At 37.1% G+C, this 25,762-nt stretch overlaps 1 long non-coding RNA gene across 1 annotated transcript in view; it reads right to left on the reverse strand.

Moving 5' to 3' along the window:
* Window positions 1-478: 478 nt before the first annotated feature.
* Window positions 479-25,762, reverse strand: part of LOC112933517 (uncharacterized) — an 80,974-nt gene continuing 55,690 nt past the window's right edge. Inside the window, exon 4 of the long non-coding RNA XR_012001277.1 lies at window positions 479-1,306. This is a non-coding gene — a long non-coding RNA (uncharacterized lncRNA). The remainder of the gene's footprint in view (window positions 1,307-25,762) is intronic.

Genomic DNA, 25,762 nt, shown 5'->3' on the forward strand with positions numbered 1-25,762 from the left:
ATGTTTGACAGGTTGAGGTTGGGCTGCCTCTACTGACCTGGCCATTTTGTACCTTCTCTGTCCTTATCTCCTATCAACCATCACCTGGCTTGCTCTACTCCAGCCATAAAGGCTTTCTTGCTCTTTGTCAAATACACCAAGACTTACCTGCCACAGGGCCTTTGTACTTGCTGCTTAGTGCATCATTACTGCCATGCTTTTCCTCCAGATCTTTGTTTAGCTGGGTCCCTCATTTCATTCTTGCACAGTTCAGCATATTCCTCAAACAGGGATTCTATCATTCTATACTTTTGTACTCTGCTTTGGTGGTCTTCATAGCATTGCCTAACATCTCTTTCTCACCCAGGGACACATACATTTTTTTGTTGTTTTTATTTCTTGGTCATTTGTCTCCTGTATAAGAAGTTGAAAAATAAACAATGCAGCATGGGTACTCCACCTCTGTCATGTTTATTCCAGAGCTTAGAACATGGGTAGAACAATAGGAATATTCAAGAAGTATTTATTAAATGAGTTAATAACATTTTAATAGATTAATTAACAAATAGCTAAAGAAGAATTTCAGGAAGATTGGCATACAGGATGGGAATCTATGACAACAATCCAAATAAGAGGTAATAGATTAGCTTGAAATGATTACCCATGGAGATTAAAAAAAAAAAATGGAAAAGCTTGATTTGCCTCACTAGGCTCAGAGTCCTTATCTGTAAAACAAAGATTGTTTAACTAGAATTATGACTTCTCGTTCCTTTCCAAAATGTGACTGCAAAATATGGAAGTATCATCAGGAAACCTTGATATCAGAAATAGGGGATGGGAAAAGTTAAAGATGCCTCAAAATTCTACAATAGTGGCTTGGAAAATGTTGATACTTGTCCACAGCTAGTGGTAGAAAGACTAAGAGGAGCCAGGGAGGGACATAATGAAGAAGGTTCATAGAGAAAGAGGCAGAAAAGCCACATTGTGGACCAGGTATAAGAAAAGGAGCCATTTCAAGAGAGAAAGGTGGTGGATAGAGTGACACCGGGGAGATGGGGCCTGGGATGGTGCCAGGGAAGATTCCCTTTAAGAGGTCTTGGATGCCTTTGGAAAGAGACATCCAACTGAAAAATACAGACTCACAATTCTTAATAATAGAAAGCATAGTTGGACTCCTGGGTGTCTCAGTGGTTGAGCATTGACCTTCAGCTCAGGTCGTGATCCCGGGATCCTGGGATTGATTCCTTCACCAGGCTTCCCGCAGGGAGCCTGCTTCTGCCTCTGCCTATGTCTCTGTCTCTCTCTGTGTGTCTCAAATAAATAAAATCTAAAAGAAAAAAAAAACAGTTGTCTTCAGTAAAATGAATCCCAAATAGTCCCAGCTTTGAATATCCACCTTAACCTGCACTCAGTCAGTTCACACAAAGCTTTCCTCCTTCTCAGCTCATTGTCCTACCTTAGAAGTTATCACCTAATAAAATCCCTCATTGGAATTATGAGTATTCTAACCATGCATGACTTCTATCTTGCCCATCTCCAATCCATTCTCTAGAAAACTGCCAGAGAGATCTTTTTACATTTTTCCTTGAATCATATCATATCACCTATTCAGAAGCCAGCTGCGGTTTCTCACTCACCTGTAAAATAAGAGATTCCTTGATCTGACCATGTCCCTCTCTAGAATGTTTTGTTCCATTCCCCCACACTCCCATACCCCCTACTTGCCATCACCCCATTCGTACAGCTCTAGCACCACTACTCTGTTTTATTTGCTGCATAAAAGTTACCACAAATTTAGAGGCTTGCAACCACACGCACATATATTGTCTCAAAATTCCTGTGGGCCAGGACTATAATCGTTCCTTAAATGGGCCCCCTGACTTCAGGTCTCACCAGGCCACAGTCAAGGGGTCAGCCAGGCTGCATTTTTATCTACAGCATCAGCTGGGAAAGAAACAATTTCCAATCTCATTTGTGCTGTTGGCAAAATCTATTTCCTTGCATCTAGAGTAAGATCCCTATTTTCTTGCTGGTTTTGGTATGAGAAATATTCTCAGTTCCTAGAGGCCACCTCCAATTCTGTGCCACAAAGGCTCTCTCCAGAGGCTTTCTCGCAACACGCTGGTTTGCTTCCTCAAAGACAGCAACACAGAGAGAATCTCTGTCCTAGAGAGTCCCCAGGCCCTCTGTTATGAGTTTTTATCTAATTAAGTCAGGCCCATTTCAGGATAATTTCACTTTGATTAACTCAAATTAACTGATTTGGGACTTCAACTGCATCTAGAAATCTCTTCACCTTTGTCATATTCTGTTGGCTGAAAGTAAGCCATAGGTCTCCCTCACACTCAGCGGGAGGAGACTACACAGGGCAGAAATATCAGGGTGGGGACTCAGCGTTCTGAGTCACCGGAGCCTTCTTCAGTACAATCTTTCCTAAGGTAGGAATTGTCTACACTGTTGCCTCGCCTATTAGATTCTTCCTTTCACTCTTTACCTTAATTAATTCCTAAACAGTTTTCAGAACTCAGTTTGCATATTATTTCTTCATTTTCCTTCCTGTAAATACCATATGCTACTTTTTTTTTTTTACCATGGTATATTACAAAAGCTTCATTGAGATGAAATTCACACATTATACAGTTCACCTATTTAAAATATGCAATGGCACAGATTTTAGTGCATTAACAGAGTTGGGTGATCATCATCTAATTTTAGAGTATTTTCATTAACCCGAAGGGAAATTCTGTCCCCATCAGCCATTACCAACCCTTATCCCCACCAGCTTCAGCCAAGCACAAATCCACTTTCTGTCTCTATACATTTGCCCACTCTGCACACTCCATACAGGTTGAATCATACAGTATGTGGTCTTCATAATTGCCTCCTTTTTTTTTCTAAAGATCTATTTATTTATTCATGAGAGGCACAGACTGCAGAGACATAGGCAGAGGGAGAAGCAGGCTCCTCGCAGGGAGCAGGATGTGGGACTCGATCCCGGATCACCAGATTATGACCTGAGCCGAAGGAAGGCACCCAACTGCTGAGCCACCCAGGCATCCCGATAATTGGCTTTTTTCAGTTATCATAATGTTTTCAAGGTTCATTCATGTTGTAGCATGTTATCACTACGTCATTCTCACCTACCACATTCAATTTAAGTAACTTGTAATCATATAGCTATACCACATTTTGTTTATTTATCCAGCAATTGTAGACTTTTGGGTTGCTTCCAGCTTGAGGTTACTATGACTAATGCTGTTGTGAATGTTCATGCACAAGTTTTTGTCTGAACATATGTTTTTAATTCTCTTGGGATACATCCCTAGGAGTGGAATGACTGAGTCATAAAGCAATTCTATTTTGAGAAACTGTCAAGCCATTTTTCAAAGTGGCTATACGATTTCGCTCTGCAATTAGCCATGTATGGAGGGTTTCAACTTCTCCACCTGCTTGTCAACACTCCTTACTGTTCTTTTCCTTGGGGGGGTGGGGGGGTGGGGGAAGGGAGCAGTCTACAGGTGAATTTTACCAAATATTTAAAAATTTTAGAAAAAATCATTTGACATAAACTTTCAGAAAACTGAGGAAGGAATACTTAATATATTTATGGGGCCCAAATTACCAATACCTAAACCAACTACGTATTAGACAAAGAAAAATTATAGAACAATATTCTTTATGAAAATGGATGCAAAACTAATAATAAAATATCAAATCAAATTCAACAATATATAAAGAATAGTGCATCATGACCAAATGGGGCTTACTGCAGAAATATACAGGTAGTTTAACATTTTTGTGAAAACAAATGCAATTTGCTACATTAATAATTAAAATAGAAAAATTATATCATTTCTAGAGACACAGGTAAAGATATTGTTAAAATTGAACCCCCATTCATGATAAAACTCTCAGCAAACTAAGAACAGAAGGAGACTTCTATCTGGTAAAGGACAGTATAAAATACAGTAATATTGTCCTTGAGCATGAGACACTGAACCCAATCCTGCAAAGATTGAGAGCTAGACAAGAATACCCTTTCACTTTTTTTATTCAGCATTATACTGGAAGTTCTAGGCTCTAGGCTCATCCTTAGAAAAGAAAAGTAAGAGACATATATATGGAAAGGAAGAAGGAAAATCATCTTTACCCCCAGGCAACATGTCTGTATATTCCAAAGTTCCCACATCCTACTAGGGCTAATAAAGTGAATTTAGCAAGATCACAATATACTGTCAGGAGATAATTCTTGCTGGGTCTCTCATGTTTCTGCCTGACTGTCACAGGGCATGTGGAGGGTGTCTGATTGATGACTCATACTCTGGGTATTTGTGTTGGCCTCAGGAGGCTGGCTGGAACTTCTGTCTCTGTTTCTACTCATCTGTCTCCAGCATAATATCCTTACGACCAGTGAAATCATCCTTGATCATCAGGGCTCAGGCCTCTCTGCCACCTCCCCTTCTCACTAAGCTCGCCTTTCATCTTTTTTATAACAGCTCCCCTGGTGAGTGTAATGTGGCAACTCACTATAGCTTTGACTGGCATTTCCCTACTGACTAATGACACATCTTATCATGTACTTATTGGTCATTTGGTATATATTTTTGGGATAAGAGTCTATTCAAATTTTTTGCTTACCTTTTTTTTAAGATTTTATTTATTTATTAGAGACAGAGAGAGAGAGAGAGGTAGAGACATGGGCAGAGAGAGAAGCAGGCCCCATGCAGGGAGCCTGATGTGGGACTCCATCCCAGGTCTCCAGGATCATGCCCTCGGCTGAAGGCGGCGCTAAACCGCTGAGCCACCGGACTGCCTGTTTGCTTACTTTTAAATTGGACTACATGCCCGTACATTATTGAGTTGTCAGAGTTTTTTTGTTTTGTTTTGTTTTGTTTTTTTGCATATAGCCTGGCTACAAGTGTCTTATCAGACATGATTTATAAATATCTCCTCCCATATAGGCTGTCTCTTCATTTCTTGTGGGTATCATTTGTAGCACAAAAGTGTTTTATTTTGAAGAAGTCCACTTATCTATTTTTTCTTTCAGGCCTTGTGCTTTTGGTGTGCTATCAAAAAAACCATTGCCTACCTGAAGGTCGCTAGGGCTTATTCCTGTTTTCTTCTAAGAGCTTTCTAGATTAGCTCTTACATTTAGGTCAATGATCCATTTTGAGCCCATTTTTGTAAATGGTGTGAGGAAGAGCTCCAATCTCACTCTTTTGCATGTGGACATTCCATTGTTCCCGCGAGTACCATTTGTTAAAAAGACGATTCTTTTGCCCTTTGAATTGTCTCAGCACTTTTGTTGAAAATAAATTTACCATGATATAAGAGTTTACTTCTGGACTCTAATTCTGTTCCATTAAGCTCTATGTCTATTCTAGTGCCATACCATCTTGATGGCTATAGCTTTGTAATAAGTTTTAAAGCCAGGAAGTATGAGTCCTTCAACTGTGTTCTTCTTTTTCAAGATCGTTTTTGCCATTCTCAGTCTATATCCATTACTTTAAGCCTTTGAGAACACACCCTCCCAGCTTATATGGTTCCAGACTGAAAGGTCTTTTTTTAGTCCTTCCTCAAATGCCAGACCATTCATCCCTTTGTTTGGAAACATGTTGCATGCCTCCCCAAATTATCACTGACAGTAATCAACAGTGAGCACAGAAAGCGGCTGGAAATCAGGGACAGGATGGAAAACAAGGGCCTGTTAAGAGAAAATGACAGATTTAGGTCACCAGAAAGTCTTTGAATAGGATGTTGTGGGAACAAAGTGACTGTCACAGTGAAAAATTAGATCATAAATCTTAGAATAAATTCTTAAAACAGTTTCCTTGTGTTTTTCTTTTCCTCATGTGGACTGGGTAGATTGTGTTGACTAAGTTAGTTCATTTTCTCAGACTCCTGCAAAATGAAATAAATCTGTGCTGTTTCTCATGTTCTCTTTGCAGATCCTGCCTTTTGGCCTTTTGTTGCTAAATGTTCATGAGATTTTTCATACCAGTTGGAAATTAAACAGTCCATGCTTTAATCATGCTCAAAAGAAAAAAACAAGTTAGTTTGGAGACACACATATCTAGAGTTGCAGTAAAGTTACCCACATATGAAGCTTTTGAGATCACATGTCTATGTGCCAACTCTACATAGTCACACCAGACCCTTTCAGATGACCAGAGAAAGTGACTGCTTTCATTTCACAGAAGCAGAAACTGAAGGTCCAAGAGATAAATGGACTTGCCTACATAAATGAGGATGATAGGGACAGAGCCAGTACCAAAGTGCAGTTTGTCAGCCTCCCTTGGGTCCCTGTTACAGGTTGAATTGTGTCTTCCAAAAATATATATTGAAGTCCTAACCACTGGTGCCTGTGAATACAAACCTATTTAGGAATAGGGTCTTTTTAAATATAGTCAAGTTGAGTTCATCAGAGTGGGATTTAATTAAATATGACATGTCATTATGAGAAGAAATATGCCATGTGACAACAGAGACAAAGATTGCCTGCAAGCCAATGAATGCCAGCAGTTGATGGGAACCATCAGAAGCTGAAAGAGGTAAGGAAATACTCTCCCCAACACACTTCAGTGGGAGCATGGTCCAACACCTTGATTTTGGACTTCTAGCCACTAGAATTCTGAGATAATGAATTTCGGTTGTGTGATGCCACCTAGTTTGTGGTACTGCATTATATCACACCTAGGAAATGAATACAGACACTATGAATTCCTTAACACAAGACTTTATAACAGGAAATAAGCCATCTCAGAGCCCCAAATGCTGCCTCACAATATAAGAAGTCTTGCTATTCAAACTCAATTCCACTGAACTGGGACAAATTCAATCTTGGCCAGTGACCATGGTATAAAATATTCTGCGTGAATACTGTCAATACTTAAAAGCTTCCTACATCATGATTCAGAGAAGTCCCCCTTTTGCCCAACTCTGTCAGTTCAAAATTTCTTCCTCAAATTAATTTGCCTTCCATTTACATCCATTCATTAATAAAAGTTCTGTTTTTTGAGGGTACTCAGGATTGTCTAATTTCCCTTTCATATCACGATACTTTATACATTTAAAATCAGAGAGACAGGAACGCCTGGGTGGCTCAGCGGTTGAGTGCCTGCCTTCGGCTCAGAGAGTGATCCTGGAGTCCTGGGATCAAGTCCTGCATCAGGATCCCTGCATGGAGCCTGCTTCTTTCTCTGCCCATGTCTCTGCCTCTCTCTCTGTGTGTCTCTCATGGATAAATAAATAAAATCTTTAAAAATATCGAGAGATAACACCCACAGCCCATTTTCTTCTGAGAATCTCAGATGTTCCTCATAGATCATGTTCCAAAACCATTCACCCATTCACCCATCCCTACTGGACAAGTGAATCAGTGTCCCTCTAAGTGCAGCACCCAGATCTGAATGCCAAATTTTCAGCATTAAATGCTTAGAAGAGATAAAAACAGAGCCAGCTGTTTGCTCTCTAGACACCTGTTCTGAAACAAAAAAACTATTACTATAATAGCCCCAATTGTCTCTCAATGAGGTAAATCTTGACAAATAGAAGAACGGCTTATTCTAACATGCTGTCTACGGCCATACCACTCTGAATGCGTCTGAGCTCATAGGTCATGATGGATCCTCATAGGATAGTATTAATGGTCTCATGAAAAAAAAGGAAATGGAGATCTCCTGGGTGGTGCAGTTGGTTAAGTGGCCAACTCTTTGTTTCAGCACAGGTCACGATCTTGGGGTCCTGAAATTGAGCCCTGAGTTGGGCTCTTTGCTCAGCGGTGAGTCTGCTTGAGATTCTCTCTCCCTTTCCCTCTGCCCTTCCTGCTCATGCTCTCTCTCTAAAATAAACAAATAAATCTTTGGAGGAAAAAAAAAAAGGAAAAGAGCCCTCCCTCTCTCTCTCTGAATTCATGGGCTCTGCAAAAATCAGGAAAAAGTTAACTTGAGAAAAGGTGAAAGGAACACTATCATTTACTCATACAACCTTGACCAAGCTTTTGATCATCAATAAACCCTAACTCCCTCATCTCTAAATTGGAATTATTATATTATGATAGTTGGGAGAATACAATAAAGCATTTTATGTAAAGCAGAAAGCTTTCAAATGCATTCAAATAACATTATTTACCTCCTTAAACATTGCATTTCACTGGCTATTACCACTAAGCTTGAAGATCCACAATGTGATAAATTAAATAACAAATATGAAAAGGATTATTTATGGAATTATATTCCACTAAGAAAATTCTAGATAGTAGGCTGTGGAGTGATATATTAAAAATTGTCTTTGTTACCTATTAACCAAATATTTCATTAAAAAAAAAAAACCCTCATTTAACAAGTCAAGTGCCACGTGGGTATACTTTAGTCATGCCTTAAATATTTGTAGGCAAGATGTTGTCTACCCAAGAAAAACACAGTTAAGGAAGCCTTGGGGAACAATAAAATTAAAAACAAAAATAGAAAACACCCTGCTCTGCATCCAGCAAAAGCAGGAAATGGGATATATAAAGGAAATAACCAAAATGGGAGCATGGAAGACACTTAAAGTACTTATATCAGATTAGAACCCACTAATTCAATGTGATCTGGATCAAGATGCGTTTATAGAACATTATAAGCAGCCAAAATATTAAGGTATTTGTGTATATTATTGTTATTTAATCATAATCAAATAAATACAACTAAAGAAAGGCTAGGAAAAGAGTAAAAGGAATGATTAAAGTTTTGGAAGATGATAAGTAGGAGGTGAAGTATGACACATAAAAGTTATATAATCTGGTCAAAAGGAAAAAAACAGCTAAGCATTTATTAATACTTGCTTATAAATATATAAAGAGTTTCTAAAGGTATGCCTGCTCTTTTTTTTTTTTTAATGTCTGCTCTTCCTTTGCTTTTCCTAAGATGTGAATAAAGGGGCTTAACCAAAAACAATGTTTTAAGTATGTTGGTTTTCAAGCACGTGAGAAAAGATGTAGAATTAGGTTTACATCAGTCTTAAAAGGAAGGAGGAACCATTTCATGTCTTAGTATTGATGTTTCTCTAGGTACAAATCACAAACTTGACTGATGTCAATTACAAATACATAATATTCTAGAAACTAGAATCCTATGGAAAAAAATTAATCACTCTTTGGGAAAAAATTACATATGGCCTAATCAGTTATGCAAAGAAACAGATAAGCACCATTCTGTTGGCAGTCCCGATGAGAATTTCTTTGATGGAGGAAGATATTTTAAAAAGTCATTGATAATCTCGGCCATGGTGGAGAAGGGCAGATGGTAAGGCACCTAAGAGTGCATGTAGTGACAGGGGCAAGAGTGGTTTGTGTTTTGCTTCTGAGGGAAAGGAGAAAGATGGGTGAGGGTGGGGAGATTCACCAAGAAACTTAACCGCGTGAGCCTCCTCATAAGCACATTTTTAAAAACTTGACAGGGCAGCTGGGTGGCTCAGCAGTTTAGCGCCGTCTTCAGCCCAGGGGGTGATCCTGGGGACCTGAGATCGAATCCCATGTTGGGCTCCCTGCGTGGAGCCTGCTTCTCCCTCTGCCTGTGTCTCTGCCTCTGCCTGTGTGTGTGTGTGTGTGTGTGTGTATCTCTCATGAATAAATAAATACAATCTTAAAAAAAAAAAACTTGACAGTGGGACATCAATACCTTGAAAAGAAGAAATCCTGTTATATGCAACAATGCAGATAAACCCAAAAGGCATTATGCTAAGTGAAATAAGCCAACAGAGAAATACATGGTATCACTTATATGTGGTATCTAGAAAAAAAAAAAAAAACCCAAGTCAGAGAAACAGAAGAAAAAAGCATTTGCCAGAGAGTGGAGGTGGGGGAGATAAGGAGACATTTGTAAAAGGATACAAACTTACAGCTATAAGATGAGTAAGGTCTGAGGTCTAATGAAAAACATAGAGTATAGCTGATAACACTGTTACCTTATAATTGAAATCTGCTAATGGAGTAGAACTTAAACGTTCTCAAAAAAGATAAATATGTAGGATGATGGATTTGTTATTAAACTTCATGGGGGGAACTCTTTCACAATGTTTACCTATATCAAACCATCACATTGTATACTTTAAAATTATCTCACAATTTTATTTGTCAATTATACTTCAATAAAGCTGGAAAAACTTTGCAAAATGCTTACTTAGATTAAACAGATTCTTATAAAAAACAGTTGAAGGAAGCTGAGATTTGAATCTACGGTGCTGTGGGAACTGATGTACCCAGTGAGTTGCTAAGTGCAGAGTGGTGGGTGCAATCATTAAAGAGATGAGGGATTTTCTGCAGAAGATTTAAAGGCAATAAACCAACTAAATATTTGTCTGCTTTGATGAGCAATTTTAAACAACATAAAGGACACAATACTCATCCTTGAAAAAAAAAACATTTTTTGTTGTTGGTCTAAGTTCTAAATCTAAACAACTCTCCTTAGTACTGTTGAAATTTAATAATACATGGATAAGCTACAAATTAGCATTTGTCCAATACTTCTCTCTCTCTTTTTTTAAGATTTTATTTATTTATTCATGAGAGACAGAGAGAGAGAGAGACAGGCAGAGACACAGGCAGAGGGAGAAACAGGCTCCATGTAGAGAGCCAGACAGGGGACTCGATCCTGGGACTCCAGGATCACACCCTGGGCGGAAGGTGGCACTAAAACGCTGAGCCACCCGGGATGCCCAATACTTCTCTTTTAATAAACATTGTGTTCTACATGAGAGTTAATTTGGAGAAATCCCGGTTACACCTGCAGCCCTCAACACACACAGACTTGGGGTCATGAGGTGGTCGCAAAAGACTAAGAATTCAATTTCTATTTCTTTAATTTGATAATCTCTGAGGTACCATTATTTATTTCAAACTGACTGTTCAAAAGTAGAAATACGTTATATCAGAAGTGATCTCAAGTGTTCCCAAGCAATATAATGAAATTATAATTTTTGTGAATATATCATTTGAATGTTGCTAGAATTGGTCTTTGCAAACAGACATGATAGTTTTGTGATTTCCTGAAGGTATTATGAAGTGAGATTTTTTTGGATCTCTTCACCATTTTTATGTTCATATTTTTTTCCTAATAGGAAGAAGACATTGGGTAAAAAACTAATGAAATTTGAATAAAGAACAGGCTTTAGTTAAAAATAATGCATATATCAGTCCATTACTTGTAAAGTGTATCATTCAAGATGTTAATAGGGAAACTGGGTGTGGATATAAGGGAACTTTTTGTGCCATATTAATAATTTTCCTGTAAATCTAATATTGTTCTGAAAAGTAAAGTTTTAATAAGTCTTAATTTCTAAAAATTTATATGATTGTTGCTGCATGTGCAGGAAATATTTTTAAATTAAAACTAACAAAAATTGCTTTTTTGACCAATTATGAGTAAATATCAATGAAAATTTAACTATACCATCTATGAACATGAATACACAAAGAAAAATAATATCTATGAAGTTGTTTCAATTTTCCAAAAATTAGGGATTGAAAGCAGATATTGTAATATTATTCATTATTGTGATAGGCCAAAATGTGGTTATAAGTTTTTCTTTCTTCAAAAAGTGAATCTGTGTTATTAAAAATATTAGACCATTATTTTCCCTTTCTGTGCTGTTATATATATTTATTTTTCATCTATTTTTACCGGCATAATAAAATATATTTAATATATATATGAAGTACAATAACCAAAAATTTCCATTTTCTTTTCTGGTCACTAGTATTGTTTACTGAGATTCATGATTAGTACTGAAAATATTTTGTCTTGTAGAAGGAATTTTATTAAAAAATCATTGACTTCAAATTTTACCAGGGGACAGATCCAAACAGCCTCAAGGTAGAATAAATTCTGATAATTAATAAAAATCTCATAAAGCGTCATACTGATCCTAGGACCAGGGGAATTCAACCGTTACCTTGGTTTCATACTCAAAGCAACAATTAAAAAAAGGAAGGAAGGAAGGAAGGAAGGAAGGAAGGAAAGAAAGAAAGAAAGAAAGAAAGAAAGAAAGAAAGAGAAAGAAAGAACTTGGGATTGGGTTGGGATGTGGGTATATGTATAGAAACTAGGTATTTTATGAAGCTACCTGAGTGACTAAAATTTTATATCCAGAAAAGGAAAATTTTCCAACCAGTTTGTTTCCAGCAACTATTCGCAAATACATTCCCTCTCCAAATAAGACACTAGTTGTCAGAATTTCTTTTTCCCATCCCAACACACAGGATTATTACTGCTTTAATGTACAGGCAAGGGAGGAGGACAGAAAAATCAAAACACAACTCTAAATGTATATTTGAATTTCTGAAGTTCCATATATGGTGTAAAACTGATCCCCCAAATAATTCATGATTCTAAATAATCTACCCCCCGACCTCCCACTGGGATATGAACCTACCTTCTTACAATCCCAATTAAGAATCCTTGATATAAAGGATCTTTCATTTGCTGGAAATTTAATGGATATTGACCATACATTGTATGATGGCTGGGTTCCTCTATTGCATTCTTACCATTAGCTCATCACATCACTAGTATCATAATCTATCTCCGAGGTAGGTTGATTTGGCCATGCTGGGTGCTCTTGCCATCTCAGTTCACAAACTTTATTAACAGCATTCATGTTCCCCAAGTTCCAGAACATCACTAACTTGTAGCACACACTACCTGGCTTCACTTTTGGGATCTGGCCTCATCTCTTCACCTCTTGGTGACTTATAAAATTGGAAAAGGAATAGGAGGAAGAAGAGAGTGAGGTTTATTCCCAAAAAGCTTTAAAGGAGATCTGTAGTTGTTAAAGCTTTTGTTTTCATAACCAGATTTGGTTTCATTCTTAGCTTTTAGACCAGTGATCTCACACTCTCATTTCCCAAGCTTAGAAAATAAATTCAAAGGTGTCTCATAAATTTCATACTCATGGTTCTCCGATTTTCAAGGATAGTAAAAATCATTTTCTATTTTGTCCTTTAAGAATATTCATGTTCAGCTGATTATGTGTCCTCATTTTTTGTACAAAATGTTTAATCTGTATATCTACCTATAAAACATTCTTTCAAATTCAACAAGAATAGTCTGAAGTTCCTTTATAGCATCATATACTTAATAAGAGAAAATATTTAAGTTCTTCCTCATGAGAAGCCAGTTTTCCAGCTTCTATTATTTTTATAACCGCCCTTGTGAGTGAATATTATAATTGCAACAATAATACAGTCAGCTAAGAGGATCAAATTAGAGAAAAAAAATAACTCATCACCAAAATCAGTCAAAGCATTCAAGAGCTCTCTTGGATCAACAAATGGGTCCTGTACTTATTTCAACATTTGAAGCAAAAAAGTGACTCTGAGCTCTGCCAAACATGGACACAGTATGTTCTCCTCCAAAACCTATATGTTTCTTTCCCACTTAGTTTCTTCCCAACTTTAATAAACTATGTTCCAGAAGTCCATTAATTGAGTCTATTTGGATTTGTAATGCTTTTTCCCAGAGAAATGTGATGAGCATGTTTCCAGGCCTGCCCACAAACTCTATTTATTCATAGAATGTTAGAGCTAGAGGGACTTAAAAAAATCATTTAATATAACCATTTTAAAACCTTAATGTTACTGAAATTATAATAATAGTTGCTCCCAGGGAGCCTCCAGAGACCTTCGTGAGTTTGTTGAGGCTCCTCTGTGTCCTGAAAGGGCCAGTTTATTTACGGTTATAGAAGACAACATCCAGGAAGCTGTATCAATAACTGGGTTTATCCTGAGAAAATCTTTGTGAAAGCTAGAACATTCTCTAGTTTTGGAGATTCATCATGAAACGGGCACTAGCAGCAAAGCACAGTGAAATCATTCCCTGGATAGGAGTGTCTCACTAGAAAGCAGGAGCTCTCAATCTAGAATCTCTTTACATAAACCAGACTTCATCTACTTTGTCAATACTTTTTTCCTTGACTGAGTTGACTTCACACAATAGTTCTGTGAAGGAGACGATAAAAAGAAGCATCACCTACTTGGCACCAAGACACTATACACACTCAGGGAATTTGGAGTGGCAACAATGCCACACACACAGCTTGTACAACCTCACATTTATTTCTCAAATGTCTAGATTCAGGATTATTTAGCCCTATAAACTCCATACAATATCAAGGAGAAATCAAACTTCACCCTTAGATGGAAGAATCCCAATGGAGCAAAATGACATTTGTAAATAACAACTTCTTAGCAAGAAAGATCACAGAACAAGCTTGTTCCACCTTCTTATAAAAGCCATGTCACTTTTATTTAATTATCTAAAAAGAAACTCATCTTCTTCACCCCCATTAATTACCTAAAGAAAAATCTCATCTCCTTCACTTAATTTTCCCAACATAACATGGACCATCATAGAGAATTACTGTCCTGGGACCAATTTAGTTTTTATTTGTTTTTGTTTCTTTTTGTGCTTTGTTTTGTTTGCATAGAAAAAAAATAAAAACTCATAATATTCTATTTGGTTGACTGTGAAGTATTATGATATTATGATCATATAAATAGAGACCTTTTATTTCTTGCTAGTGAAAAGTGTCCCAGCTAATTATTCAGATATCTAACACAAACTCTGGAGTTCAGACTGAAAATTTTGTTCCACTAATCTAATACTTATAAATTTGGGAAAGTTACCAGATCATACCAAGCCTTAGTTTTTACCACCAGTAAAATGGTAATAATAATAATAATAATAATAATAATAATAATATCATTAAATCCACAGAGCAATTTTAAGAATTAAGAGTAGAAATGCCCAGTGAAGATGGCAGAGTAGAAAATACTAAACCGACTTTGTCCCACAGATGCAACTAGTTAACATCAACATGAGTGTAAATAAATCAGAAAATGAACCCAGACTGGCAAAACAAACTCTCCACAGCTAAATGTAGAGGAAGAGGCCATGTTACAGAGGGTAGAAAGGGTAGAGACACAGTCAGGAGCTAAATGGACTCACTGGACTGCCCACAGGAGGGAAAAACACAACAGATATGGAGGGGGGAGGGTCAGACCCCACATCAGGCACCCAGGCATGAGGGACCCATATAGGGAAGACTAATCCCTGTAACATTTGGCCTAGATTTATGAGTTCTTACAATCAGAGGAGCTTAGCAACTGGAACTTTCAAAGCAACAGTTCGAAAAACACCTGGGGTATACAGGAAAGAGATTAATTTACTAACCTCAGAGCACATCCTGGGTGGGCAGAGATCTTTGGGAGACTTCTCCAAGAACAAAAAGCTGGCAGGTGTCATTTCCCTCCCCTGCTCCTCCTCTGCTTAGATACTTGAACATCTGCAGGAATCAACTCAGTGCCAAAACTTTCACACTTCTGCAGATCTCTCTCCAACAATCTGACCAGCCTTGAATGGAATTTTCCCAAGCAGCTGAAGGCACCTTCCTGAGGTAGACCAGCATAGACCTTGAACACACTGTGCAATCCACCTCCAAGTTTCCTGTGGACACACCCACTCCAAACTGGTAGGCCTTGGAAGGAAATTCCCCAGGCAGCTGCAGGTCTCCTGTAGCAGACCAGCATGGAACTTGTTGGCAATATGCCTTCCACTCCTGTGTTCTCCTGCAGATCTGCCCCATCCAATATGCCATTGATTAGAGCCTATCCAAAACTGTACCACAAATCTGGCAGTGTGCAAGCAGATGGACAAGAGCCAGCACCATTCCAAAGTAACTTTTGTCCCACAGAGAAAGGAAGTTAACCACACACACCAGCTCCCCTGCAGCCCCAGCTGTGTGCTAAGGGCAGACATCTGGTTAGACTACTGACTGATTAGACCCACCAACAAAGGCTTCTCAGGAGATAACACAGGGAAATTGCCCGGCAGTTTTGTGCTACTGCTTCCTGGCAAATGCCTAGTCTGACTCAACTCAAGCCCAAGGCAGCCCTCGTCTGACCTACCAAAAACACAGAGACTGAACTCATCCCACAGCAGGAAAAGAGAGCCTTTGCAGATAACTGGATTGAAGGCAAACAGAGCTTAGTCATGACAGTAAGGTCCACACAACACTCATAAGAGACACCATCAAAGTGCTAGGTTCTGATGAACAGGAGACATTGCACTGCAAAGCACTACAGGCCATCTTCTTCATAAGGCCACAACTTTCAAGACCAGAGGGTGTAGCTGAATTTCCTAACACAGAGAAACAGACACAGAGAGTTAGACAAAAAGAGGAGACAGAGGAAGATGTCCCAAATGAAAGAATAGGACAAAATCAGAACAAGTAAGGTATATTAAATGGAGATAGGTAATATGCCTGATAGATAATTTAAAGTAATGGTCATAAAAATACTCCCTGGAGGGTGCTTGAGTGGCTCAGCAGTTGAGTTTCAGCCTTTGGCTTAGGGCATGAGCCAGGATCTAGGGATTGAGTCCTGCATTGGGCTCCTTGAGAGGAGCTTGCTTCTCCCTCTGCCTATGTCTCCGACTCTCTCTCTCTGTCTCTTAAATAAATAAATAAATAAATAAATAAATAAATAAATAATAAGTAAATAAATAAATAAATAAAATCTTTAAGAAAATACTCACTAGACTTGAAAAGAGAGTGGAGAATGTTACTGAGACTCTTAACAATGAGATAGAAAACATAAAAAAGAACCAATTAGAGATGAAGAGACCAATAACTGCAATTAAAAATACACAAGCTAAGGTGTAAGGGATACCTGGATTGCTCAGTGGTTGAGCATCTGCCTTTGACTCATGGTGTGATCCTGGGGTCCAGGATTAATTCCTGCATGGGGCTCCTGCAGGGAGCCTACTTCTCCCTCTGCCTATGTCTCTGCCTTTCTCTGTGTCTCTCATGAATAAATAAATAAAATCTTTCAAAAAATACACTAGATGGAATAAATAGTATCCTAGAGAAAGCAGAAGAATGGATCAGTAACTTGGAAGACAAAGTTATAGAAAGCAATCAAGTGGAGTAGGAGATAAAAAATAATGAAAAGAAATAAAAATAGACTTAGGGAACTCAGTGACACCATCAAGCATAATAACATTTGTATTATAAAGGTCCCAGAAGGAGAAGAGAGGAAAAAGGGGGCAGAAAATGTATGAAGAAATAGTAGCTGAAAACTTCCCAAATCTAAGAAAAGAAACAGAAATCCAGATCAAGAAAGCACAGGGAACACTCAACAAAATCAATTCATGGAGGTCCACACCGAGACATATAGTAATTACAATGGCAATAAGTTGTGATAAATAGACAATTTTAAAGGCAGCAAGAAAAAAGAAAACAGTTACATACAAGGGAAACCCTATAAGGCTATCAGCTGATTCTTTAGCAAAAACTTGGCAAGCGAGAAGAAAGTGGCATGATATATTCAAAGTGCTGAAAGGAAAAAAAAGAAAAAAAATTTCAACGAAGAATCTATACAGCAAGGCTATCATTCAGAATAGAAGGAGAGATAAAGTTTCCCAGACAACCAAAAGTTAAAGGAATTCACCACCATTAAACCAGCCCCTCAAGGAATATTAAAGGGGGGACTTTCTGAATGGAAAGAAAAGACTATACACAGGAGTGAGAAAAGTATGAAGCACATAAGCAGTAAAATTAGGTATATCTATAAAAATCAATCAAGGTATTCACAAAATAAAAATATGTAAAGTATGACATCATATAGCTGAAATGTGGTGGGGGGAGAAGGGGAGGAGTAAAGAATGAGTTCGAACTTAAGTGACTACCAACTTAATATAGATTGCTATATGCAAAGATGTTATATATAAACTTAATGGTAACCACAAATCAGAAACTGGTAATAGATATGTAAAAACTAAATAAAAAGGAATCCAAGAATATCATTAAAGAAAACCAGCAAGTCATGAGAGAAGAGAGCAAGAGAAAAAAGGAACAGAGCAGAACTACAAAAACAACCATAAAACAAGTAACAAAATGGCAATAAGTATCTATCTATCTATCTATCTATCTATCTATCTATCTATCATCTATCTATCTCTATATCTATATCAAAAAATTACTTTGAGTGTAAATGGACTAAATGCTCAACCGAAAGATATAGGGTGATGGAATGGATTTAAAAAAAAAAAAAAAAAAACAAGACCCATCTCTATGCTACCTGCTACCTATAAGAGACTCATTTCAGACCTGAGGACACAGCAGATTGAAAGTGAAAGGATGGATTAGCATCTATCATGCAAAGAGCAATACCTCCATTGGGCAAAATAAACTTTCAAACAAAAGCTGTAACAAGAAGGACATTTTATAATTATAATGGGAACAACTCAACAATAAGATATAACAATGTAAATAATTATGCACCGAACATGGGAGCACCTAAATACATAATAACAAACATAAATAAAATAAACTAATAACGAACATAAATAAAATAAATAAAGCTAATAACAAACATAAAGGAAGTAATTGATAGGAATACAATAATAGTAGGGAATCTTAACACTCCACTTTTTTAAAGAAAAGATTTTATTTATTTATTCATGAGAGAGGCAGAGACACAGACAGAGGGAGAAGCAGGCTCCTCACAGGGAGCCCAATGTGAGACTCGATCCTGTGACCGGGATCATGCCCTGAGCCAAAAGCAGATGCTCAACTGCTGAGCCACCCAGGCATCCCCTTACCACTCCACTTAAATCAATGGATAGATCATCCAAACAGAAAATCAGCAAGGAAACAATGCCTCTGAATAACACTTTGGACCAGATGGATCTAGTAGATATATTCAGAACATTCCATCCTAAAACAGCGAAATACACATTCTTTTCAAGTGCATATGGAACTTGCACTTGAAAAGAACACATATTAGGCCACAAAACAAGTCTTACAAAAATTCAAAAAGACTGAAGTCATACCATGTATCTTTTCTGACCACAATGCTATGAGTACGAATCAACCACAAGAAAAAATCTGGAAAGAACACAAATACATAGAGATTAAATAACATGCTACTAAACAATGAATGAGTCAACTGAGAAATCAAAGAAGAAATTTTTAAAAAGTACATGGAGGTAATGAAAATGAAAACACAATGGTTCAAAATCCATGGAATGCAGCAAAAGCTGTTCTAAAAGGGAAATGTATAGCAATACAGGCCTACTTCAAGAAGCAAGAAAAATCTCAAATAAATAAGCTAAACTTACACCTAAAGGAACCAGAAAGGGAAGAACAAACAAAACCCCAAACCAATAGAAAGAAGGAAATAATAAAAATTAGAGGAGAAATAAGTGAAATTGAAACTAAAGAACAATAGAACAGATCAATGAAACCAGGAGCTAGAACTTTGAAAAGATCTAAAAATTGATAAAACTTTAGCTAGACTCAACAAAGGCAGAGGGCAGGTGGAAAGAAAGGACACAAGATTAGAAATAAAAGAGGAGAAATAACCAACACTGTATAAATACAACAGATTATTAGAGAATATTAAAAATATATATATGGTAACAAATTGGACAACCTAGAAGAAATGAATAAATTCCTAGAAACGTATAACCTCCCAAAACTGAACCAGGAAGAAATAGAAAGTTGAACAGACCTGTTACCATTATAAAATTGAATCAATAATCAATAAACTCCTAACAAAAGTCCAAGACCCGACAGCTTCACAAGTGAATTCTAGCAAACAATTAAAGAAGAGTTAATATCTATTCTTCTCAAACTATTTCAAAAAAATGGAAGGGAAACAAAAAGCTTCCAAACTCATTCTGTGAGGCCAGCATTATCTTGATACCAAAACCATGTAAAGACACTTCAAAAAGATAGAGAAAGTGAGAAAGAGAGAGAGAGAACTATAGGCCAATATCTTTAATGAGCATGGATGCAAGAATCCCCAACAAATTATTAGCAAACTGATTCCAACAATATATTTTTAAAAATAATTTACCACAATCAAGTGGAACTTATTTTTGAGATGCAAGTGTGGTTCAATATTCACAAATCAATCAATGTGATGATACATCATACCTACAAAAGAAAGGATAGAAACTATATGATCATTTCAATAGGTACAGAAAAAGCATTCGACAGGGTACAGCACCCACTCATGATAAAAAAGCCCTCAAAAAAGTGAGTTTAGAGGGAATAGCTCAACATAATAAAGGCCATATGTGAAAATTCCACAGCTAACATTATACTCAATGGTTAAAAGGTGGAAGCTTTTCCCCTAAAATCAGAGACAAGACAAGGATGTCCACTCTCACTGCTTTTCTTCACACTAGTACTGGAAGTCCTAGCCACAGCAATCAGGCAACAACAATAAAAAATAAATAAAGGAATCCAAATCGGTAAGGAAGAAGTAAAACTTTCAATATTTTCAGATGACATGACACCATAAATATAGAAAACCTTAAAGTCTCCACCAAAAACAATGGCCAGATTATGAATGCAACCAAAGTGTTCATTGAAAGATGAATGGACAGGGATCCCTGGGTGGCTCAGCAGTTTAGTGCCTGCCTTTGGCCCAGGGCGTGTTCCTGGAGTCCTGGGACCCAGTCCCACATCAGACTCCCTGCATGGAGCCTGCTTCTTCCTCTTCCTATGTCTCTGCCTCTCTCTCTGTATGTGTCTCTCATGAATAAATAAATAAAATCTCTTTTTTAAAAAAAAGAAAGATGAATGGAGAAAGGAGAGAAATGATAGATGATAGAAGATAGATTAGATAGATAGATAGATAGATGATCGATAGATAATGAATATTATTCAGCCATAAGAATCTATGAGATCTTGCCATTTGCCACAACATAGATGGATCTAGAGGGTAATGCCAAGTGAAATAAGTCAGCCAGAGAAAGACAAATACTAGAGGATTTCACTCACATATGGAATTTAAGAAACAAAACAAACAAAGGTAGGAGGGAAGAGAGGAAAACCAAGAAATAGACTCTTTACTATAGAGAACAACCTGATGGTTACCAGAGGGGAGGAGGTGGGGGATGGGTGAAATGTGTAAAAGGGATTAAGAACACACTTATATAATGAGCACTGAGTAATATATAGAATTGTCGAATCACTATTTTGTACAACTGAAACTAATAATACTGTATTAACTATACTGGAATTTTTTTTAAATGGGTAACTTTTGAAAGAAGCATTTGTTATTTAGTCATCACTTGCTAAAAAAAAAGAATTAGAAGAGTAATGTATATAAATGGCCTCGTACAGTAACTGGCACCTGAGCAAATATTCAGGGAGGATAATTTTTTTTATATTAGGGAATGCATAGTTTTTACAGTTGCTAATATTGTTATTTTTGTCATTAGTTTTATTTTAAATCTAACCTAATTTTTTTAGATTATTTGGCTTCTACACAATTTGCCATAGCCAAGTAAATTTTAGTCATATTTACATAAAACAATCTTTCCTAATTTACAGGTACCATTTATTTTAAAATAAATTTGCTTTCCTTTAAATGCTATGTTGGCATTATTCACTCACATCCAATTTGTTTTAATAATTCTAAAGGCAGGGACCCTCTTCTTCCTCTCCCTATTTTCTACTCAGTGTGATATTGTTATGAACACAGGCTATGTCACGATCGACAACAAATACACAAATGTTTAATATCAATTCCTAGAACTTTGCACTACCCAACAAACTCATGGAGGGCAAGGACCATACTTTATTGCTAATTTTTTTCTTTTCTTTTCCATTTCTCCACCCATGAAATACAAGTAAACTTTCCACCTAATAGACAATTACTTAATGCATTGGACAAAGAAATTTAGAATGTTTTACCATTAACTACTCATCATCAATATAATTATCCACTTACTATTGTAGTCTATTACCCTTTTCCTCCCCCTAATTGATGAAGATGTTAAGGATATTGAATTTGAAGTTAAGATACAGAGTACCTCAAGTCATGGGATTGAGCCCTGCGTTGGGCTCCGCACTGGGCATAGAGCCTGCTTGAGATTCTCTTTCCTCCCTCTGCCCTCTACTCTCACTCACATGCATTCTCTCTCTCTCTCTCTCTCTCTCTCTCTGTCTCTCTCAAATAAATATCTTAAAAAAAGATATATTACTTCTGTCACTTCGGATTTGTCACTACATTGCAGTTATTTTCCCTTCAAGTCAAATATCACAGAACTTCAGGACACACGCACACTAGCCTGGAATTTAATTTTCTGAGGCTGTTTATGGACACTGGGCTGTGAATGTCATCCAAATAGGACATTTTGTACCGTCCGCTGGAACATAGTGAGACTGAAATTTAAAAGGCTGAACAATCTCACTCAATATGCTACTGTTTTAAATAATTGGTGCTATCTTTCCTAGCATGCCCCACCCCCAATGACTGTACAAGATATGGCAAGGCACATCAAGTGGCAATCACACAGTGTTTCTTGATTTTGTTAAGTAAACTGAAAACAATGTCTGGTGGAAAGATTTTAACAAGATTTACAGGAAGCAGGGATCTTAGATCCTTTCCAGACTTCTGATTTGTCCATAATTTTTATGACTTTTCCTATTTTTCACTATCAAATACACATTTTTAATAATAACAAGGCAGTACAACTAATTGACTTCCATTTCTAGAACATTGGAACATTACTCATCAGTTAAGAATAAAGATGAATAACATATTCCTGATATTAAAGTTTGTACACTTTTTAAATTTATGGCTTTAGTTCCCTTGAGGAAATTTTGTGTTTGCCAATTCAGAGAGCAACATTGCTGTAACTTTTCCTATTTATATTTGCTTTGTCAAAAATATACTTTGACAAAATACTTTGTCAAAAATATACAAAAATACTGTTTTTAGCATTTCTTTTATGAAAGTCTGATAGGGAAATCACTTTCTGGAATATCTAGTACTCATCTTTATTTTTTAAAAAAAAAGCTCTATTGTTATCATCTGTTTATCTATTTGCTTGTTCTCTAGTATCGTCATGCTTCCTGACCTTCATTGACTTTGGGCTTGATCATTTGATGTGTTTTTGGCATATGAGCAAATATGTCATTTGCCACTGTTGAAGAGAACAAAGCTAGATACTAGTTAAAGTGGGGAAGATAAGACTATTCAGTAATGAATTCTTGCAATAGGGAAAAAGGTCCAGTGTGAACTGAACTCAACTTCACTTTGTACAGAGATGGCTGTGCATTTTAATGGGAGAACGTGGGAAGAGTCAGGCATGTGGAAACTTACAAAATGTGGGAAGGAGAGTTAGTTAATGCAACTAGACCTGTGGGTTTGTTCATTGTTGCTTAATTAGAGAAGAAACAAATTTCTGTACCTTTATGACAGGAGGGAGCAGAGACTGGGAGCTAGAGTTATCTCCCTAAATGTTTGCATTAGACAGAGACAGCTCTCAGATCCTTGAGGAGATGATTCTGGTTGGTGGAAGACTTACATCTCAAAAGGCAGAGGAAGGATTTATAATTGCAAGCTTTCTCAAGAAACTGCTCTAAGAGGAGATCCAGGAGCTTATCACCAGGGTTGGGCAGAAACAAACTGTAAATTTTCCTGGCAAGACTGAGTTTTCTCAGGCAGGTATTTTAGAAGGAGCTGGGGTCATCCTAAGGTGAGAACTTGAGCTATTAGAAACTATGCTTGTGTTTGTTCAGGTTTCGGGGGTGGTGGTACAAAATCATTTGTGCTGAGAAGCTGATATTTTTATAAAATAAGATTGAGGCCAAGTCGTTAAAGGGCTCCAGGGATCCTGACTGGAGCTTGATCAAGGAAAGAGTTTCTGTCAGCACATTGACTAGAAAAAGCTTTAAAATGCCACAGAATGATTTGTATGCTGCCCTCTTGCTCTGGCTTTCTGTTGTGACAATGGTATATCCCCAAAAGTAGCTACCAAAAGATATATGAAGCTAAATCAAACCCAGCAGAACCCAACAGAGCTCAGAAAAGCATACTAGTAGATCTAAATAGCATCCAACAGAGTTCTAAAAGTCATAAAGAAGCCAAACAGAACCCAGTGGAGACTAAAAAGTGGTAGATAATCACAGCAAGAAATAATGCTGTTTTGCATCAGCCACCAACATTGACGTTGTTTACTGCTGTGGCAAAGATGACTGATACACCATGGAATCATGGTCTGGGAAGATGCTTATTCATCTCAACCTTCCTCCTCTTCATTCAGCCAGCGGAGGTTAACTACATCTATCTTTTCATTCTCAAATGAATGGTTCATAAAACAAAGAAGATAGAACCATAATTAGGTAAGGGCTACTTGCTCCCTAACTGCCTTGAGTAATGCATAAAGTACAAAAATAAAGGGGATGGAGTACCTTATCTGTGTTGTGGAGAATGATCTCTTTTACAAAAAATAAAGCTTGTGATTCCTAAGTTTAGAAAACTGTCATTAGCAACAGTTGTTAACTAGAATATATCCGAACTCCTCGTCATAACATGTAAGACTCTTCAAAAGCTGGCTCAAACCTCTATTTCTTTCTGCTCCACCAGCACAAGACTACCCACCTTTCCCTAAATGTTATTCTTGTCTATTAACTTGGCACATACTGTTCTCTCCACCAAGCACACCTGCCATTACACTTCTCTTGTAGAGAATCCCCATTTCTCTGAGTTCCACGTCAAACGTATCCTCCTTTATGAAACTTTTCTCAATGTAGTCATTCCACAGTGTTCCAGTCAGTCCCCCATAATCATCAGATTCTACCTTAAGCTCAAGATCTAGTATTTCAAGTGTCTCCAATGGCCGTGTGTTTGTTCAAGTTTCTAGTGGGGGAAACACTCATCCAACAGCCTAGTTTTATACTTATCTGACTTGCTGAATGTCAATGGTCTTCACATCTATTTCACTTCACCTAACCACATCAAAGGCATCACAGAAATTGTTTCACCTCTGAAATCTTATGTTCTGATATCCTTTTGCTGATTACAACTCTAACTCTCACCCAGTGTGACAGTTTTTTGGTCTTATCCAGTATTGACCTGTTTTCATTCCGTCAGCACTGTCCTGGTTGGTATCATGCCCCTACCCAGCTTCAACCTTAAGGTACAGCTTATCAGGGAAACATATGCTTAAACCTTCAACAGCTTTTACTCAGACACACTTATCCTATAAAACTTCAACTAGTAATTCTGTAATTTGCCTCATTTTATATTGATCTAATGTTCTGACGATTTTGACAGAAAAAACACAAACTTTCTTTCTTTCTTTCTTTTTTCTTTCTTTTCTTTTTTCTTTCTTTCTTTCTTTCTTTCTTTCTTTCTTTCTTTCTTTCTTTCTTTCTTTCATTCCTTCCTTCCTTCCTTTTTTTTTTCCTCGGGATACTCTTAGGTATAAGTAACAGAAAAATTAAATGAAAATCCTTTAAACAATAAGGGTGTTTATTGTCTCATGTACAAGAAATCCAAAGGAATTGAGCTCTTCTAATGCTGATTCATTAGATTCTTATCCTGACTTGGTCTTTGGGCTCATGCCTCCAAGAATGCAAAATGGCTGCTACAGTTCCATGCATCACACATAGAACAATATTCAGACCATGAAGACCAGAGTTTATTACTATCCATTTGTTAGAATAAGATGAAAGTCTCTCTGAAAATCCTGTGTTTCCCCTGAGCATTTGTCAAATTTGAGCAACAAGCCATTGACATAAAAGCAAAAGAAAAGTGAGGATCTGGAATTTTAGTAGGAGTCTTTATTTTTTTTTATCATGTATTTAGGCAACAATCAGAGATTTCTAGCCATTAATACTGTTGCTTATAAATGCATAGTCTCCATTTCAGTAGGTCCTTCAGTATTGCTTGACAATATGCCTCCTTGTCCTAATGTTTCTCAAACTTTAATGACCATAC

This window comes from Vulpes vulpes, chromosome 4 (assembly GCF_048418805.1).
Source record: "Vulpes vulpes isolate BD-2025 chromosome 4, VulVul3, whole genome shotgun sequence".
NCBI classification, from domain to species: Eukaryota; Metazoa; Chordata; class Mammalia; order Carnivora; family Canidae; genus Vulpes; species Vulpes vulpes.